At 50.5% G+C, this 21,010-nt stretch overlaps 1 long non-coding RNA gene across 1 annotated transcript; it reads left to right on the forward strand.

Moving 5' to 3' along the window:
* Nucleotides 1-2,481: 2,481 nt before the first annotated feature.
* LOC122924459 lies at nucleotides 2,482-11,104 on the forward strand. Its single transcript, XR_006387404.1, has 5 exons — nucleotides 2,482-2,509; nucleotides 3,291-3,393; nucleotides 5,733-5,874; nucleotides 10,375-10,520; nucleotides 11,045-11,104. It is a non-coding gene; the product is annotated as an uncharacterized LOC122924459 (long non-coding RNA).
* The last annotated feature ends 9,906 nt before the right edge of the window (nucleotides 11,105-21,010 follow it).

Raw genomic sequence — 21,010 nt, forward strand, 5'->3', positions numbered from 1 at the left:
GGAAGAGGTCGCCAACGCAGCTGGGGAACCGCCGACACCTCAGAAGGCAGGGTTAGCAAGGCCGAAATGTGGAAAAGCTTTGTCAGCACAACAACCAGCACCACCAGCTGATATGGAACGTCTTAGCAGGAGGCAGCATTTCAGCAACATGGTGGAGCAGTATGTGTGCACACGGCTACACATACTGAATGAAGGGTCTGCCCCCTTCAACTTCTGGGTCTCCAAATTGTCCACATGGCCAGAGCTTGCCCTTTACGCCTTGGAGGTGCCGTCCTGCCCTGCAGCCAGTGTATTATCTGAACGTGTGTTTAGCACGGCAGGGGGCGTCATCACAGACAAGCGCAGCCGCCTGTCCACAGCCAATGTGGACAAGCTCACGTTCATTAAAATGGACCAGGCATGGACCCCACAGGACTTGTCCGTACCTTGTGCAGAATAGACATTTATACCACCATCAAACATACATTCTTGTACCCAAGTCAAGTGCAATGATTCGTTGATTTTTTTTATTTTTATTTGTCCCAATATTTTGGGGGCTACCTACCCCAATAAAAAAAATAAAAAAAACATTGTTGGCGACCTCCTACAACTCCATTTCTGCCTCCACCTACAACACCACATTCACCGCCTCCTCAACCTCCGACTCCATATCCACATCCTTCTCTGAGTTGCAGGTTAATAATTTGTAATTTTTAGTTATTTTACTTTATTTTAAGTTATTTCACTATCCACATTTGTTTGCAGAGCAGTTGCCAGGCTCGAAAGCACATTTTACCGCCGTTTACATCCCTCTAGCCTTTTCAAGGACTATTTTAGAGCCATTTTAATGCAAAAAAGTGCAAATTTTAGTGCCCTAAATTGAAAAAAATCTTATTTTCAATTGTTGGGTGACATTTTACCATTTATGGCGTATACAAACCCCTGCTGTGCCTGGGTGACAGGGGCCTAAATCTCTCAAAATCCTCTGTTGTATTGCTGGGTGACATGAACCCCCTTTTGCCGTGAATGAACCCCGGCTCTGCATTGCTGACAGGGAACTACATTTAGTGAAAACATCTGTTACTGATGGGAAGATGCGTGACTACAAGCGCGCGCTGCTTATGGCATTCCCACCTGACAGCGGGGGCACAGTGGGAGCACAAGGCGAAGGCAGAGGAGGAGGAAGAGGTCGCCAACGCAGCTGGGGCACCGCCAGCACCTGAGAAGGCAGGGTTAGCATGGCCCACATGTGGGATAGCTTTGTCAGCCTTGGAGGAGCTGACCTGCCCTGCAGCCAGTGTATAGTGTGAACGTGTGTTTAGCCGGCAGAGAGCATTATCACAGGCCGCAGCCAATGTGGACAAGCTCATGTTTATTAAAATGAACCAGGCATGGATCCCACGGGACTTGTCTGTACCTTGTGCAGAATAGACATTTATACCGGCCTCAGCCATCCATTCTTGTACTCAAGTGCACTTATTCTTTGTTTTATTTTGTTATATGTCCCAATATTTTGGGGGATACCCCAATTTAAAAAAAAAAAATAACACAAATCAGTGTTGGCTACCGATTCCTCCTTCACCGCCGCTTCCACCTACACCACCACGTCAACCTACACCGCCACATCCACCCATCCACCGCCTCCTCAACCTGCTACTCCTAGATCCAGATTGTTATTTTTAATTTTTCTGTATTTTATGTTATTTTAAGTCATTTCCCTATCCACATTTGTTTGCAGAATAGTTGCCAGGCTATAAAGCAAGTTTGGCCGAACTCGTCGAACCCGAACATCTAGGTGTCCGTTCAACTCTACTAATGAGCATTCCTACAAACGCTCATTAGCGATGATCTGCCCAGTTATCTGCCAGTCTAATACAGCTTTAGGCCTCTTTCACACGGGCGTGAGTTTTTTTGCCCGGATAAGAGCCGGGTGCGTTGCGGGAAAATGCGCGATTTTTTCTGCGCAAGTGCAAAACATTGTCATGCGTTGCACTCGCGTGAGAAAAATCGCGCATGTTTGGTACCCAAACCCGAACTTCTTCATAGAAGTTCGGGCTTGGGATTGATGTTCTGAAGATTGTATTATTTTCCCTTATAACATGGTTATAAGGGAAAATAATAGCATTCTGAATACAGAATGCTTAGTACAATAGCGCTAGAGGGGTTAAAAAAAAATAAAAAATAATTTAACTCACCTTAGTCCACTTGCTCGCGAAGCCCGGTGTAGCGTTATACTACCCTACCTCGTGAGATTTCCCTACCCTCTGACTTCCTGTCGCATGAGCGATGACGTCGGGGGGCGTGTCTCACTTTTCTCCATCTGCGCATGCCCAAAAGGACACTCTAGTGAAAAGCTCAAGGCTGAACTTAGCAGCACGCCGGGAACCTGCGCATGCGTCTGGGAGCCGAGGTAGGGAAAAATCACGGGTCAGTGCGCAAGCGCAGTTAACTCATTGAAATCCACCCGATATACGCGCCTGCGCAATGTGATGGTAGGGAAAAATTACGTCCCAGTGCGCAAGCGCCGAGGGTAAGCATGAATATCCATGCCAAAAGCACTTTTAACCCTTTGCAGGAGCTATTCTCATATTGGTTCTTGACTGATTGTCCTCCTATATATAGGTTCTATTATATAGGGGGTCTGTCTGCACAGTATATGGGGGGGTCTGTCTGCGCAGTATATTTGGGGGGCTGTCTGCGCAGTATATTTAGGGGGCTGTCTGCGCAGTATATTTGGGGGGCTGTCTGCGCAGTATATGGGGGGGTCTGTCTGCACAGTATATTTGGGGGTCTGTCTGCGCATTAAATGGGGGAGCTGTCTGCGCAGTATATGGGGGGGTCTGTCTGCGCAGTATATTGGGGTTGTCTGCGCAGTATATGGGGGGGCTGTCTGCGCAGTATATGGGGGGGCTGTCTGCGCAGTATATGGGGGGCTGTCTGCGCAGTATATGGGGGGGTCTGTCTGCGCAGTATATTGGGGTCTGTCTGCGCAGTATATGGGGGGGCTGTCTGTGCAGTGTATTGGGGGGCTGTCTGCGCAGTATATGGGGGGCTGTCTGCGCAGTATATGGGGGGGCTGTCTGCGCAGTATATGGGGGGGCTGTCTGCGCAGTATATGGGGGGGCTGTCTGCGCAGTATATGGGGGGGCTGTCTGTGCGGTACAGTATATTGGGGGCTGTATGTGCAGCATATTTGTGGGGGCAGTGTATTATATTTGTGGGCTGTGCGTTAGATGTGGAGCTGTGCACCACGTGTGGCCTGTGTGTTAGATGTGTACAACCCTAATTTAACAAATACTACAAAACTGCAGCCATCTCGTCACTTGGAGAAGGATGAGAAGCGGCCCCCATCCAGAGGCACACATCTGCCACCAGATCCGTCGCTCACTGGATTCTGTAATCAACGTCTGCTGTGTATGTGTGCACCGTCAGTCTGCTGTGTATGTGTGCACCGTCAGTCTGCTGTGTATATGTGTGCACCGTCAGTCTGCTGTGTGTGTGTGCACCGTCAGTCTGCTGTGTATGTGTGCACCGTCCGTCTGCTGTGTATGTGTGTGCACCGTCAGTCTGCTGTGTATGTGTGTGCACCGTCCGTCTGCTGTGTATGTGTGCACCGTCAGTCTGCTGTGTATGTGTGCACCGTCCGTCTGCTGTGTATGTGTGTGCACCGTCAGTCTGCTGTGTATGTGTGTGCACCGTCAGTCTGCTGTGTATGTGTGTGCACCGTCAGTCTGCTGTGTATGTGTGTGCACCGTCAGTCTGCTGTGTATGTGTGTGCACCGTCAGTCTGCTGTGTATGTGTGCGCACCGTCAGCCTCCTGTGTATGTGTGCACCGTCAGTCTGCTGTGTATGTGTGCACCGTCAGTCTGCTGTGTATGTGTGCACCGTCCGTCTGCTGTGTATGTGTGTGCACCGTCAGTCTGCTGTGTATGTGTGCACCATCAGTCTGCTGTGTATGTGTGTGCACCGTCAGTCTGCTGTGTATGTGTGCACCGTCAGTCTGCTGTGTATGTGTGCACCGTCAGTCTGCTGTGTATGTGTGTGCACCGTCAGTCTGCTGTGTATGTGTGTGCACCGTCAGTTTGCTGTGTATGTGTGCACCGTCAGTCTGCTGTGTATGTGTGCACCGTCCGTCTGCTGTGTATGTGTGCACCGTCAGTCTGCTGTGTATGTGTGTGCACCGTCAGTTTGCTGTGTATGTGTGCACCGTCAGTCTGCTGTGTATGTGTGTGCACCGTCCGTCTGCTGTGTATGTGTGTGCACCGTCAGTCTGCTGTGTATGTGTGTGCACCGTCAGTCTGCTGTGTATGTGTGTGCACCGTCAGCCTCCTGTGTATGTGTGCACCGTCAGTCTGCTGTGTATGTGTGCACCGTCAGTCTGCTGTGTATGTGTGCACCGTCAGTCTGCTGTGTATGTGTGTGCACCGTCAGTCTGCTGTGTATGTGTGTGCACCGTCAGTCTGCTGTGTATGTGTGCACCGTCAGTCTGCTGTGTATGTGTGCACCGTCAGTCTGCTGTGTATGTGTGTGCACCGTCAGTCTGCTGTGTATGTGTGTGCACCGTCAGTCTGCTGTGTATGTGTGTGCACCGTCAGTCTGCTGTGTATGTGTGCACCGTCAGTCTGCTGTGTATGTGTGCGCCGTCAGTCTGCTGTGTATGTGTGCACCGTCCGTCTGCTGTGTATGTGTGTGCACCGTCAGTCTGCTGTGTATGTGTGCACCGTCCGTCTGCTGTGTATGTGTGCACCGTCCGTCTGCTGTGTATGTGTGTGCACCGTCCGTCTGCTGTGTATGTGTGCACCGTCCGTCTGCTGTGTATGTGTGTGCACCGTCAGTCTGCTGTGTATGTGTGTGCACCGTCAGTCTGCTGTGTATGTGTGCACCGTCCGTCTGCTGTGTATGTGTGTGCACCGTCAGTCTGCTGTGTATGTGTGTGCACCGTCAGTCTGCTGTGTATGTGTGCACCGTCCGTCTGCTGTGTATGTGTGTGCACCGTCAGTCTGCTGTGTATGTGTGCACCGTCCGTCTGCTGTGTATGTGTGTGCACCGTCAGTCTGCTGTGTATGTGTGCACCGTCCGTCTGCTGTGCATGTGTGTGCACCGTCAGTCTGCTGTGTATGTGTGCACCGTCCGTCTGCTGTGTATGTGTGTGCACCGTCAGTCTGCTGTGTATGTGTGTGCACCGTCAGTCTGCTGTGTATGTGTGCACAGTCAGTCTGCTGTGTATGTGTGCACCGTCAGTCTGCTGTGTATGTGTGTGCACCGTCAGTCTGCTGTGTATGTGTGTGCACCGTCAGTCTGCTGTGTATGTGTGCACAGTCAGTCTGCTGTGTATGTGTGCACCGTCAGTCTGCTGTGTATGTGTGCACCGTCAGTCTGCTGTGTATGTGTGTGCACCGTCCGTCTGCTGTGTATGTGTGTGCACCGTCAGTCTGCTGTGTATGTGTGTGCACCGTCAGCCTGCTGTGTATGTGTGCACCGTCAGTCTGCTGTGTATGTGTGTGCACCGTCAGTCTGCTGTGTATGTGTGTGCACCGTCAGTCTGCTGTGTATGTGTGTGCACCGTCAGTCTGCTGTGTATGTGTGCACCGTCCGTCTGCTGTGTATGTGTGTGCACCGTCCGTCTGCTGTGTATGTGTGTGCACCGTCAGTCTGCTGTGTATGTGTGCACCGTCCGTCTGCTGCACTGCGTCTGTTCTGCCATTTGCTCTAACAATTTTAATTTATTTTTTTGTGTCACAACTCTGACCAGCATGTTCTCCTATGGAACACGAAGTACCTGAAGTGGAATGAAGAAGCCCATGTTTGAGGCCTGCGCCCTGGCGGGAGCATTGAAGGGGCATCTGACACGTGACGAGCTGCTCCTGTGTACTGTGATCACCGCGAGTTCAGAGGTCGGCACCCATAGGCCGTCCACATGCTGTGAATTACATCTCCCATCATGCTGGTAAAGTATTATGGGAGGTGTAGTCCAAAACATCTGGAATACCAAATGCGTATGAATGAAAAGCATGGTGTGTGACTGGTCAGTAACAAGGGTTGAAGCCTTGACGTGGCGTTACTGCTCACATGTGTATCCATGTGCCAATTCAACCAATGTGAGTGACTGTAACTAATACTGATTAGGTAACTATAAATACTGTGACAATGGAGAATTAAAAGACTGTATCTCCTACACACTGCTTACACTGTGACCGTATCTCCTACACACTGCTTACACCGTGACCGTATCACCTACACACTGCTTACACCGTGACCGTATCTCCTACACACTGCTTACACAGTTACCGTATCTCCTACACACTGCTTACACTGTGACCGTATCACCTACACACTGCTTACACTGTGACCGTATCTCCTACACACTGCTTACACCGTGACCGTATCACCTACACACTGCTTACACCGTGACCGTATCACCTACACACTGCTTACACCGTGACCGTATCTCCTACACACCGCTTACACAGTGACCGTATCTCCTACACACTGCTTACACTGTGACCGTATCACCTACACACTGCTTACACTGTGACCGTATCTCCTACACACTGCTTACACCGTGACCGTATCACCTACACACTGCTTACACCGTGACCGTATCACCTACACACTGCTTACACCGTGACCGTATCTCCTACACACTGCTTACACCGTGACAGTATCTCCTACACACCGCTTACACCGTGACCGTATCTCCTACACACCGCTTACACCGTGACCGTATCTCCTACACACTGCTTACACCGTGACCGTATCACCTACACACTGCTTACACCGTGACCGTATCTCCTACACACTGCTTACACCGTGACCGTATCACCTACACACTGCTTACACTGTGACCGTATCTCCTACACACCGCTTACACCGTGACCGTATCTCCTACACACTGCTTACACTGTGACTGTATCACCTACACACTGCTTACACTGTGACCGTATCTCCTACACACCGCTTACACCGTGACCGTATCTCCTACACACTGCTTACACCGTGACCGTATCTCCTACACACTGCTTACACCGTGACCGTATCTCCTACACACTGCTTACACAGTGACCGTATCTCCTACACACTGCTTACACTGTGACCGTATCACCTACACACTGCTTACACTGTGACCGTATCTCCTACACACTGCTTACACCGTGACCGTATCACCTACACACTGATTACACCGTGACCGTATCTCCTACACACTGCTTACACCGTGACTGTATCTCCTACACACCGCTTACACCGTGACCGTATCTCCTACACACCGCTTACACCGTGACCGTATCTCCTACACACCGCTTACACTGTGACCGTATCTCCTACACACTGCTTACACTGTGACTGTATCACCTACACACTGCTTACACCGTGACCGTATCTCCTACACACCGCTTACACTGTGACCGTATCTCCTACACACTGCTTACACCGTGACCGTATCACCTACACACTGCTTACACCGTGACCGTATCTCCTACACACTGCTTACACCGTGACTGTATCTCCTACACACCGCTTACACCGTGACCGTATCTCCTACACACCGCTTACACTGTGACCGTATCTCCTACACACCGCTTACACTGTGACTGTATCTTCTACACACTGCTTACACCGTGACCGTATCTCCTACACACCGCTTACACTGTGACTGTATCTTCTACACACTGCTTACACCGTATCTCCTACACACTGCTCACAGTGTGACCGTATCTCCTACACACTGCTTACACTGTGACCGTATCACCTACACACTGCTTACACCGTGACCGTATCACCTACACACCGCTTACACCGTGACCGTATCTCCTACACACTGCTTACACCGTGACCGTATCACCTACACACTGCTTACACCGTGACCGTATCTCCTACACACTGCTTACACCGTGACTGTATCTCCTACACACCGCTTACACCGTGACCGTATCTCCTACACACCGCTTACACCGTGACCGTATCTCCTACACACCGCTTACACTGTGACCGTATCTCCTACACACCGCTTACACTGTGACTGTATCTTCTACACACTGCTTACACCGTGACCGTATCTCCTACACACCGCTTACACTGTGAATGTATCTTCTACACACTGCTTACACCGTATCTCCTACACACTGCTTACACTGTGACCGTATCTCCTACACACTGCTTACACTGTGACCGTATCACCTACACACTGCTTACACCGTGACCGTATCACCTACACACCGCTTACACCGTGACCGTATCTCCTACACACTGCTTACACCGTGACCGTATCACCTACACACTGCTTACACCGTGACCGTATCTCCTACACACTGCTTACACTGTGACCGTATCTCCTACACACCGCTTACACCGTGACCGTATCTCCTACACACTGCTTACACCGTGATTGTATCTCCTACACACCGCTTACACCGTGACCGTATCTCCTACACACCGCTTACACCGTGACCGTATCACCTACACACCGCTTACACCGTGACCGTATCACCTACACACTGCTTACACCGTATCTCCTACACACTGCTTACACCGTGACCGTATCTCCTACACACCGCTTACACTGTGACCGTATCACCTACACACCGCTTACACCGTGACCGTATCACCTACACACTGCTTACACCGTGACCGTATCTCCTACACACCGTTTACACCGTGACCGTATCTCCTACACACTGCTTACACCGTGACCGTATCTCCTACACACCGCTTACAACGTGACCGTATCTCCTACACACTGCTTACACTGTGACCGTATCTCCTACACACTGCTTACACTGTGACCGTATCTCCTACACACCGCTTACACCGTGACCGTATCTCCTACACACTGCTTACACTGTGACCGTATCACCTACACACCGCTTACACCGTGACCGTATCACCTACACACCGCTTACACCGTGACCGTATCTCCTACACACTGCTTACACCGTGACCGTATCACCTACACACTGCTTACATCGTGACCGTATCTCCTACACACTGCTTACACCGTGACCGTATCTCCTACACACCGCTTACACCGTGACCGTATCTCCTACACACTGCTTACACCGTGACCGTATCACCTACACACTGCTTACACCGTGACCGTATCTCCTACACACTGCTTACACTGTGACCGTATCTCCTACACACCGCTTACACCGTGACCGTATCTCCTACACACCGCTTACACTGTGACCGTATCACCTACACACCGCTTACACCGTGACCGTATCACCTACACACTGCTTACACCGTGACCGTATCTCCTACACACTGCTTACACTGTGACCGTATCTCCTACACACCGCTTACACCGTGACCGTATCTCATACACACTGCTTACACCGTGACCGTATCTCCTACACACTGCTTACACTGTGACCGTATCTCCTACACACCGCTTACACCGTGACCGTATCACCTACACACTGCTTACACCGTGACCGTATCTCCTACACACTGCTTACACTGTGACCGTATCTCCTACACACCGCTTACACCGTGACCGTATCTCATACACACTGCTTACACCGTGACCGTATCTCCTACACACTGCTTACACTGTGACCGTATCTCCTACACACCGCTTACACTGTGACCGTATCTCCTACACACCGCTTACACCGTGACCATATCTCATACACACTGCTTACACCGTGACCGTATCTCCTACACACCGCTTACACTGTGACCGTATCACCTAAACACCGCTTACACCGTGACCGTATCACCTACACACTGCTTACACCGTGACCGTATCTCCTACACACCGTTTACACCGTGACCGTATCTCCTACACACTGCTTACACCGTGACCGTATCTCCTACACACCGCTTACAACGTGACCGTATCTCCTACACACTGCTTACACTGTGACCGTATCACCTACACACCGCTTACACCGTGACCGTATCACCTACACACTGCTTACACTGTGACTGTATCTCCTACACACCGCTTACACCGTGACCGTATCTCCTACACACCGCTTACACCGTGACCGTATCTCCTACACACCGCTTACACCGTGACCGTATCACCTACACACTGCTTACACCGTGACCGTATCTCCTACACACCGCTTACACCGTGACCGTATCACCTACACACCGCTTACACCGTGACCGTATCTCCTACACACTGCTTACACCGTGACCGTATCTCCTACACACTGCTTACACCGTGACCGTATCACCTACACACTGCTTACACCGTGACCGTATCACCTACACACTGCTTACACGGCCATAGAGGGACATATGTTCGGACCTTTCTGAGACCTGGGGGGATTTAAATGCGGTGTCTCAGAAGATATGTTGTAAGAACAGCAATTTTTTTTTTTAAACATTCATATTGTTCTTAACCTTACATCATGTTATGTTTTTTTTTTCCAACATTTAAACAGGTTACACAACGCGTTGCTGATCTATCCAGGACGGCTTCAGGATGGACTATAAGAAGGAGGTTCAGTCCCGATTGGGTCCGGCGCAACCTCAGGGAGTACATATACAGCGGCCTTGGTTTACGACGACGCACAATGGCACAAAGAAGGTAAATTATATATTTTTTTTTAAAGAAATGTAAATGAAATGTAATTTAAAGGGAACCTGTCACCGGGATTTGGGGTATAGCGCTGAGGACATGGGTTGCTAGATGGCTGCTAGCACATCCGCAATACCCAGTCCCCATAGCTCTGTGTGCTTTTATTGCTTAAAAAAATCAATTTGATACATATGCAAATTAACCTGAGATGAGTCCTGTATGTGAGATGAGTCAGGGACAGGACTCATCTCAGGTTAATTTGCATATGTATCAAATCTGTTTTCTTACACAATAAAAGCACACAGAGCTATGGGGACTGGGTATTGAGGATGTGCTAGCGGCCATCTAACAGCCCATGCCCTCAGCTCTATACACAAAATCCCGGTGACAGGTTCCCTTTAAGGGACTGTCTGTAACAGCAGAGCGTTTGGCTACCCTATTTTGGACAGCCAACTTATGGTGTAATGTAGACGTAGCATCGGACATGGATGGTGTTTTTAAAGGTAAATTTTTATTTCATTTTTTTCATACAGAACTAAGAGCAGCGCTCTGGAGACTGAACAACCTCCTGATGCGGAAAATGAATGGATCGCCAACGCCAGACCTCCTGTCCCTCATGCATCTGCTCGGGAGAATCCGGGTCCCCTACCGGATCCCTCTGCTCAACAGAGGCTCTTAGGTTGACATCAAAATTTAAGAGCCCTGCTGAGCAGGCAGAGATCCGGTAGGCCAAAGCAAAATGATTATGTGGACCGTGTAGAGGTTGTTTCCAACACTGTAGAAAGTTTGGACGAACATCAGAAGGAGTTTAGTGCTGCCTTGATTCGCCGCTGGGAGGGAGCAGAGTCGGCGATCCAATGCAGCCCTAACTACCATTATGGGGTAAGCATAATCAATTTGGTGGACTCAATGACGCCCGAGCAGTTGCATGAGTTTAATATCATGCTTAGAGAATGTGTCACAGAAATTGGCCACGGCCCCCACAACCCCATCCCACACCAGTGACCATTACCGACAACCTTCCCATTCCCAGCCCCCGGGCATGTGTTCCCTTCTGTCTCTTTTCTACTTCTCCGTCCCACTATTTTCCCCACCACCTCTACACATGCTCGGGTACCATCCTCCTCAGACCCTTATACAACCCACAATTTCAACCCGCATCCTTTCCTGTGGACTGTATTTTTAGCTCAGAGAATAAAGAGGACAGGGGGGCTACCATTGCCAACCTCAAACCACCTACACGACAGTCCTACTCCACTAAAAAATTTTATTTTTTGTATAGTATGTATATATATATTTGTGCTCGGATCGGCTCATTACGAGAGTGTCCCCTACCTAAGCCTATACTCCCCCCCCTACCTAGAAGCAGCAGAGTTATGCCGGAACTGCTTATCGAAGGGTAGCCTAAAGGGGGCCACACCAATGATGAGCCCTGAGAAGAAGGGAGGGCTTCTGGGTGGGTCGAAAGCATTCGAACCGACAAGTGGGGGCAGGAGAGCCAGGTTTAAATAATTAAAGCCCCGCCTCCCCTCACACAAACACGGCACTCTTTAATTGCCTACCACTTGTGCTCGGATCGGCTCATTACGAGAGTGTCCCCTACCTAAGCCTATACTCCCCCCCCCTACCTAGAAGCAGCAGAGTTATGCCGGAACTGCTTATCGAAGGGTAGCCTAAAGGGGCCAAAAGAACCATGCATAGGAGTTTTGAAAGACTTTGATAACAGAAACTACAAAAGCAAAACTCAGAAAGCCAGTGACATTTTGTATTAAGGATCTGGGATATAACGCATGGAACACGCGGAACTCCAACGACCCAACCGTTTGATTACATGTACTGGTACCTTATGCATAGACGCCGCAGCTGCTGAGCCCCTGTGGAAGGAATGTCCTGTGATCGAGAGAGGATCGACCCCTGAACCTGTTAACTAAACCCGAATGTGCTGAATACCTGCCAGGTATAGTTAACAGTGCTATAGGACAGGTTTAATTGAGAGTGTCAAAAACCCGACGAAGCCCAATAGGTGAGTGATAGTCCCCCCGGCCAGCAGCCGGGTAGGTGTATTTGAAACAGGCGCCACGCTGTCTTGTAAGCCCTCAGGGTATTACTGGCCAAGGAATTGGCCATCAGTCTGTTAGCTATGGTGAGATGAGAGACTAGTCCCAGCGCAGCTGGGCCTGGTGAGGAATTGGCATTGGACACCGATCTGCCCCTGGACAAACCTGAAAGAAAAAGTGGAAAAATGTATTTATTTATTATTATTATTATTATTATTATTTTTTGTGCGTGAGACTCTAATGGCGGAGTCATATGTGTAACCTAAACGGAGAAGCCATGCATGAGAGACTAATGGCGGAGTCATATGTGTAAACCTAAACGGAGAAGTCGTGCGTGAGAGACTCTAATGACGGAGTCATATGTGTAAACCTAACGCGGAGAAGCCATGCGCGATAGACTAATTGCGGAGCTATGCGCGAGAGACTCTAATTGCGGAGTCATATGTGTAAACCTAAAACTGAGAAGCCATGCGCGAGAGACTCTAATGGCGGAGTCATATGTGTAACCTAAACGGAGAAGCCATGCATGAGAGACTAATGGCGGAGTCATATGTGTAAACCTAAACGGAGAAGTCGTGCGTGAGAGACTCTAATGGCAGAGTCATCTGTGTAAACCTAAAACGGAGAAGCCATGCGCGAGAGACTCTAATGGCGGAGTCATATGTGTAAAACTAAAACGGAGAAGCCATGCGTGAGACTCAGGTGGCAGAGTCATATGTGTAAACCTAAAACGGAGAAGCCATGCGTGAGAGCCTCTAACGGCGGAGTCATATGTGTAAACCTAAAACGGAGAAGCCATGCGTGAGAGACTCTAATGGAGGAGTCGTATGTGTAAACCTAAAACGGAGAAGCCATGCGTGAGAGACTCTAATGGCGGAGTCATATGTGTAAACCTAAAACGGAGAAGCCATGCGTAGAGACTCTAATGGCGGAGTCATATGTGTAAACCTAAAACGGAGAAGCCATGCGTGAGAGACTCTAATGGTGGAGTCATATGTGTACACCTAAAACGGAGAAGCCATGCATGAGAGACTCTAATGGCGGAGTCATATGTGTAACCTAAACGGAGAAGCCATGCGTGAGAGCCTCTAACGGCGGAGTCATATGTGTAAACCTAAAACGGAGAAGCCATGCGTGAAAGACTCTAATGGCAGAGTCATATGTGTAAACCTAAAATGGAGAAGCCATGTGTGAGAGACTCTAATGGCGGAGTCGTATGTGTAAACCTAAAACGGAGAAGCCATGTGTGAGAGACTCTAATGGTGGAGTCATATGTGTACACCTAAAACGGAGAAGCCATGCGTGAGAGACTCTAATGGTGGAGTCATATGTGTACACCTAAAACGGAGAAGCCATGCGTAGAGACTCTAATGGCGGAGTCATATGTGTACACCTAAAACGGAGAAGCCATGCATGAGAGACTCTAATGGCGGAGTCATATGTGTAACCTAAATGGAGAAGCCATGCGTGAGAGCCTCTAACGGCGGAGTCATATGTGTAAACCTAAAACGGAGAAGCCATGCGTGAGAGCCTCTAACGGCGGAGTCATATGTGTAAACCTAAAACGGAGAAGCCATGCGTGAAAGACTCTAATGGCAGAGTCATATGTGTAAACCTAAAATGGAGAAGCCATGTGTGAGAGACTCTAATGGTGGAGTCATATGTGTACACCTAAAACGGAGAAGCCATGCGTGAAAGACTCTAATTGTGGTTGTTTTTTTTTTTGTTTTTTTTTAAACTATAAACCACTTACGCAGCTCCAGTATGGGCACAGCTCTGAGTACGAGCACGAAGAGCATGGTATAACGCAGGTCACCTGCACGGACTAACTAACATCCTGTGCCTAAATGACCCCCTTGGAACCTTCTGTACGGCCGGCAGCAGGAAGCCAGCCACCGCCTATGATCTGCTCCCCCTGACCGAGCCTGGTACTCCTTCCCCCGATCCCTGCCTACCTAACGGCACGGCGGCCCGTGCCAGACTTTATTGAAGATGAGGAGCGGGGAAACGGTGTCCTGCACCTTTACCCCCAGCCGCGTGGGGAGCTCACGCTGCTCCCTGGCAGAGTGCACCAGTGCGGGGGAGCCCCCCCCCCTCAGCCAGGGCCGACCCACCGCCGGCTGGACACTCGTACCGCGTGGGGAGCATCGCCGCTCCCTGGCAATGTGCACCGGATCAGAGGGAGCCCTTCCTTTACCGTGAGCCCCGGCCCCCGCCGGTTTGAATCGTGTGCCGCGTGGGGAGCCGCATAGCTCCCTGGCATTATGCGCCGGCGCGGGAGTGCCCCCACCTAGGGGCTGGTTATTGTGACTGGAACCCGCTGGGAGACTGAGGCCTGACCGGACCTACCTATGACCGTGAAGGCTGACCCCCCAGGCCGTGGCTGACCCGCGTGCGTAGACGTGACGCAACTACCTGTAGATGCCCACCCAGTGCCTGTAGTCAACGGGAGTGCGACCGAGTCTGTGGATGTGACCGACTGGCCCCTGTAGTCGTGAGGGGACCCTACCTCGGGAGTAGCGGTAACGGACCATCGCCTGTAGACGTGGTAGTATTACCTCACGAGTCTGTTGACATGAGACTAATGCCTGCAGTCGTGGCAGGGCTTTATAACGAGTCTGTAGTCGTAACGGATTTGTGCCTGCAGTCGTGGCAGGGCTTTAGAGCGGGTCTGTAGTCGTGACAGACTGATGCCTGCAGTCGTGGCAGGGCTTTATAACGGGTCTGTAGTCGTGACAGACTGATGCCTGCAGTCGTGGCAGGACTTTATAACGAGTCTGTAGTCGTGACAGACTGATGCCTGCAGTCGTGGCAGGGCTTTATAACGGGTCTGTAGTCGTGACAGACTGATGCCTGCAGTCGTGGCAGGGCTTTATAACGGGTCTGTAGTCGTGACAGACTGTTGCCTGCAGTCGTGGCAGGGCTTTATAAGGAGTCTGTAGTCGTGACAGACCTGGCAAAGCAACATTCCTATCTATACCTTTTTTTTTTTTTTTTTTTAATTCTTTCCCCCCCGCCAAAGGCACGACTGTAGGCGCCACCCTGTAAGAGATGCGCCAGAGGCCTGGCCATAATAGTCCACCATCCCCCGTCCCCCAAGCCTATGCAGGAGAAAAGGAGGGGGTTGGCCCACGCCTGCACCACACCTGACTCACCTGGCGCCCATGACAGCCACAAACCCCACAGTATCGTAAGTTAGCCAACCGCCTGTGGACCTGAATAAACAAGGACAGACATGTGAGTGAGCGCACGGTGGCTGGGTGACCCTCCACTCCTGCCACCGCTCCTTTGCTGTCCACCGGATTATTGCGACTGCGCCCGAACCAACCCCCTGACTCGCCGTATGGGCTTGCGGGCGGCCCGGCTGCGTGCGCAAAGTGACGTGGCCAGCCCCCCTCTTTGGAGCCCTCTTTATATTTGATCCTTAAAACATATCCGAAATATATAATATATATATATTTTTTATTTTTTTTATTTTTTTTGTCCTGCCTTAGTATCTAGCCACTGTGCCTGAGCAAGGAGCCCTGCACCTGGACTGCAGTACCAGTATGGGCCTGTAGGTGTCGCCCTCTATCAAGCCAGGGCCTGCTGGAGCGCAGCAAGCCAGTGAGCTGCGCTGAGGAGCCGACGGCCGGCGTGACCGCTGCTCTGGGTATGTGAAGGACGTGTGACCCGTCGCTGCTGAGCCACAGATGAGGGGTGCCCGCCTGGGGGACGCTGCACGTGGGAGCGGGGGTGCTTGGCGCGGGGCCTGGAGCGGATCGGGGTGCCTGTATCGGGGTGCCTGGAGCGGGGTGCCTGGAGCGGGGTGCCGGAAGCGATCGGGAGTGCGGGCAGTCGCCAGCGTGGCTGGGGGCCGGCGGCACGCTCGGCAGCCCCCCATGTTATACATAGCGAGACGGGTGTGCAGCCACCCTGCCTACCTAATCACCGAAGCGACGAGCCCGACGCAGCCGACCATCCGATTCTCCAGTGACGCACGCACTTCTCTGGCACCAACCCACGAGCCGATTCGAAAGCATTCGAACCGACAAGTGGGGGCAGGAGAGCCAGGTTTAAATAATTAAAGCCCCGCCTCCCCTCACACAAACACGGCACTCTTTAATTGCCTACCACATATTATTATTTTTTTTATGGATATATTGTAATTTATACAAAAATAAAAAAATGTATAGTTAACTTCGATGTATTTGTGTTTTCATTGGCCGGTACAGGGTAACAGTACCCTTTGGCACTACCGCTGTGGTGACATTACAACTACCATAGGGTCACTACTGTACGTTTATTGAAAAGCCCTTGGTATTTTTTTTTCCCCTAAACGACATTATTGCCAAAGGTGAACCATGAACAATACCATCAGTAATGAGCGATCTGTTGGCTCTTTATTGATCGTAGACCCTATGATTGGCACATGAACAGCAAGGGCTTGTTCGTTGTTCAATCTTGCCCCTTTTCATTTGAGCCCTTGTGGGAGTCACGGTCCATCAGCATCATCAGGAATTCATTAATAAATTGTAATTTAACAGTTTGATTAATGATTTCCCTATGACGCTATGACATAACTAGTGTGATTACCACAAGGGACACACAAGGGACTAACTGCTGTTAAAGGGGTATCCCAATCAATGGTGGCATATCACTTGAATATGCAACCATTGTCTGATAGGTGTGGGTACCACCGATGGGACACGCACCTATATTGAGAACGGAGCAGGTAGCGCTGTGGCTGGAGGGCACCAGATTTAATGGGGTCCGTCGACCACTGTTTGCTAATCCACAACTCTCACATAGAGAAGAATGGAGGGCGGCAGAGCATGCGCATTGCGCCATACTCCAATTTCGGGGACCAGTTCTCAATATAGGTGCGGGGAACAGCAGCTATAAGACAATGGGGGCATATCCAAGCGATATGCCCCTATTGTCTGAGATGATAAAACTCATTTTAAGGCCTCTTTCACACGACTGTATTCCCTACAAGAGGGCCATATGTCCCGCACTGGCATTGATCGTGCCAACAGGAGTACACACAATCCTAGATTACAATGATGCTGCGCAAGTCGAGCTTCAGGTGGGACTATTGCTTAGCACGAATAGAGAATAGATCATATGAATGCGGGACAATAGCCCATTGTGAGGCACAACATGAACAACATCAAGATGCCATGTGCTCCTGTACGCATGATCAATATGGCCCGTTAACTAACACTATACATGTTTTAGTGCATATAGTCGTGTACAAGAGTCCAAAAGGTGAGATACGGTCACGGTGTAAGCAGTGTGTAGGAGATACGGTCACGGTGTAAGCAGTGTGTAGGTGATACGGTCACGGTGTAAGCAGTGTGTAGGAGATACGGTCACGGTGTAAGCAGTGTGTAGAAGATACGGTCACGGTGTAAGCAGTGTGTAGGAGATACGGTCACGGTGTAAGCAGTGTGTAAGTGATACGGTCACGGTGTAAGCAGTGTGTAGGAGATACGGTCACGGTGTAAGCGGTGTGTAGGTGATACGGTCACGGCGTAAGCAGTGTGTAGGAGATACGGTCACAGTGTAAGCAGTGTGTAGGAGATACGGTCACAGGTGTAAGCGGTGTGTAGGAGATACAGTCACGGTGTAAGCAGTGTGTAGGAGATACGGTCACGGTGTAAGCAGTGTGTAGGAGATACGGTCACGGTGTAAGCAGTGTGTAGGAGATACGGTCACGGTGTAAGTGGTGTGTAGGAGATACGGTCACAGTGTAAGCGGTGTGTAGGAGATACGGTCACAGTGTAAGCATTGTGTAGGAGATACGGTCACGGTGTAAGCGGTGTGTAGGAGATACGGTCACGGTGTAAGCAGTGTGTAGGAGATACGGTCACAGTGTAAGCAGTGTGTAGGTGATACGGTCACGGTGTAAGCGGTGTGTAGGAGATACGGTCACGGTGTAAGCAGTGTGTAGGAGATACGGTCACGGTGTAAGCAGTGTGTAGGTGATACGGTCACGGTGTAAGCAGTGTGTAGGAGATACGGTCACGGTGTAAGCAGTGTGTAGGAGATACGGTCACAGTGTAAGCAGTGTGTAGGAGATACGGTCACAGTGTAAGCAGTGTGTAGGTGATACGGTCACAGTGTAAGCGGTGTGTAGGAGATACGGTCACAGTGTAAGCAGTGTGTAGGAGATACGGTCACAGTGTAAGCAGTGTGTAGGAGATACGGTCACGGTGTAAGCAGTGTGTAGGAGATACGGTCACTGTGTAAGCAGTGTGTAGGAGATACGGTCACGGTGTAAGCGGTGTGTAGGAGATACGGTCACAGTGTAAGCAGTGTGTAGGAGATACGGTCACTGTGTAAGCAGTGTGTAGGAGATACGGTCACGGTGTAAGCGGTGTGTAGGAGATACGGTCACAGTGTAAGCAGTGTGTAGGAGATACGGTCACGGTGTAAGCGGTGTGTAGGAGATACGGTCACGGTGTAAGTGGTGTGTAGGAGATACGGTCACGGTGTAAGCAGTGTGTAGGAGATACGGTCACGGTGTAAGCAGTGTGTAGGAGATACGGTCACAGTGTAAGCAGTGTGTAGGAGATACGGTCACGGTGTAAGCAGTGTGTAGGAGATACGGTCACGGTGTAAGCAGTGTGTAGGAGATACGGTCACAGTGTAAGCAGTGTGTAGGAGATACGGTCACGGTGTAAGCAGTGTGTAGGAGATACGGTCACGGTGTAAGCGGTGTGCAGGAGATACGGTCACAGTGTAAGGGGTGTGTAGGATATACGGTCTCGGTGTAAGCAGTGTGTAGGAGATACGGTCACGGTGTAAGCAGTGTGTAGGAGATACGGTCACGGTGTAAGCAGTGTGTAGGAGATACGGTCACGGTGTAAGCAGTGTGTAGGAGATACGGTCACGGTGTAAGCGGTGTGTAGGAGATACGGTCACAGTGTAAGCAGTGTGTAGGAGATACGGTCACGGTGTAAGCAGTGTGTAGGTGATACGGTCACGGTGTAAGCAGTGTGTAGGAGATACGGTCACGGTGTAAGCAGTGTGTAGGAGATACGGTCACGGTGTAAGCGGTGTGTAGGTGATACGGTCACGGTGTAAGCAGTGTGTAGGTGATACGGTCACGGTGTAAGCAGTGTGTAGGAGATACGGTCACGGTGTAAGCAGTGTGTAGGTGATACGGTCACGGTGTAAGCAGTGTGTAGGAGATACGGTCATGGTGTAAGCGGTGTGTAGGAGATACGGTCACAGTGTAAGCAGTGTGTAGGAGATACAGTCGTTTAATTATCCATTGTCACAGTATTTATAGTTACCTAACCAGTATTACAGTCACTCACATTGGTTGAATTGGCACATGGATACACATGTGAGCAGTAACGCCACGTCAAGGCTTCAACCCTTGTTACTGACCAGTCACACACCATGCTTTTCATTCATACGCATTTGGTATTCCAGATGTTTTGGACTACACCTCCTATAATACTTTACCAGCATGATGGGAGATGTAATTCACAGCATGTGGACAGCCTATGGGTGCCGACCTCTGAACTCGTGGTGATCACAGTACACAGGAGCAGCTCGTCACGTGTCAGATGCCCCTTTAATGCTCCCGCCAGGGTGCGGGCCTCACACATGGGCTTCTTCTTACCACTTCAGGTACTTTGTGTTCCATAGGAGAACATGCTGGTCAGAGTAAATGGCAGAACAGACGCAGTGCAGCAGACGGACAGTGCACATATACACAGCAGACAGGGATTACAGAATCCAGTGAGAGACGGATTTGGTGGCAGGTGTGTCCTTCTGGATGGGGGGCCGCTTCTCATCCTTCTCCAAGTGACGAGATGACTGCAGTTTCGTAGCAAAAAACATGCCATGGCATAGGAGATATAGGGAATTTTTATTTATTTTTTTGTTAAAATAGGGTTGTACACATCTAACACACAGGCCACAAATATAATACACTGCCCCCCCAAATATGCTGCACATACATCCCCCAATATACCGTACCGCACAGACAGCCCCCCCATATACTGCGCAGACAGCCCCCCATATACTGAGCAGACAGCCCCCCATATACTGAGCAGACAGCCCCCCCATATACTACGCAGACAGCCCCCTATATACTGCACAGACAGCCCCCCATATACTGTGCAGACAGCCCCCCATATACTGAGCAGACAGCCCCCCATATACTGAGCAGACAGCCCCCCCATATACTACGCAGACAGCCCCCCATATACTACGCAGACAGCCCCCCCATATACTACGCAGACAGCCCCCCCATATACTACGCAGACAGTCCCCCCATATAATGCGCAGACAGCCCCCCCATATACTGCGCAGACAGCCCCCCCTTATAATGCGCAGACAGCACCACATATACTGCGCAGACAGACCCCCCATATACTGCGCAGACAGCACCTCATATACTGCGCAGACAGCCCCCCCATATAATGCGCAGACAGCACCTCA

Source organism: Bufo gargarizans, chromosome 1 (genome assembly GCF_014858855.1).
Source record: "Bufo gargarizans isolate SCDJY-AF-19 chromosome 1, ASM1485885v1, whole genome shotgun sequence".
Taxonomy (NCBI): domain Eukaryota; kingdom Metazoa; phylum Chordata; class Amphibia; order Anura; family Bufonidae; genus Bufo; species Bufo gargarizans.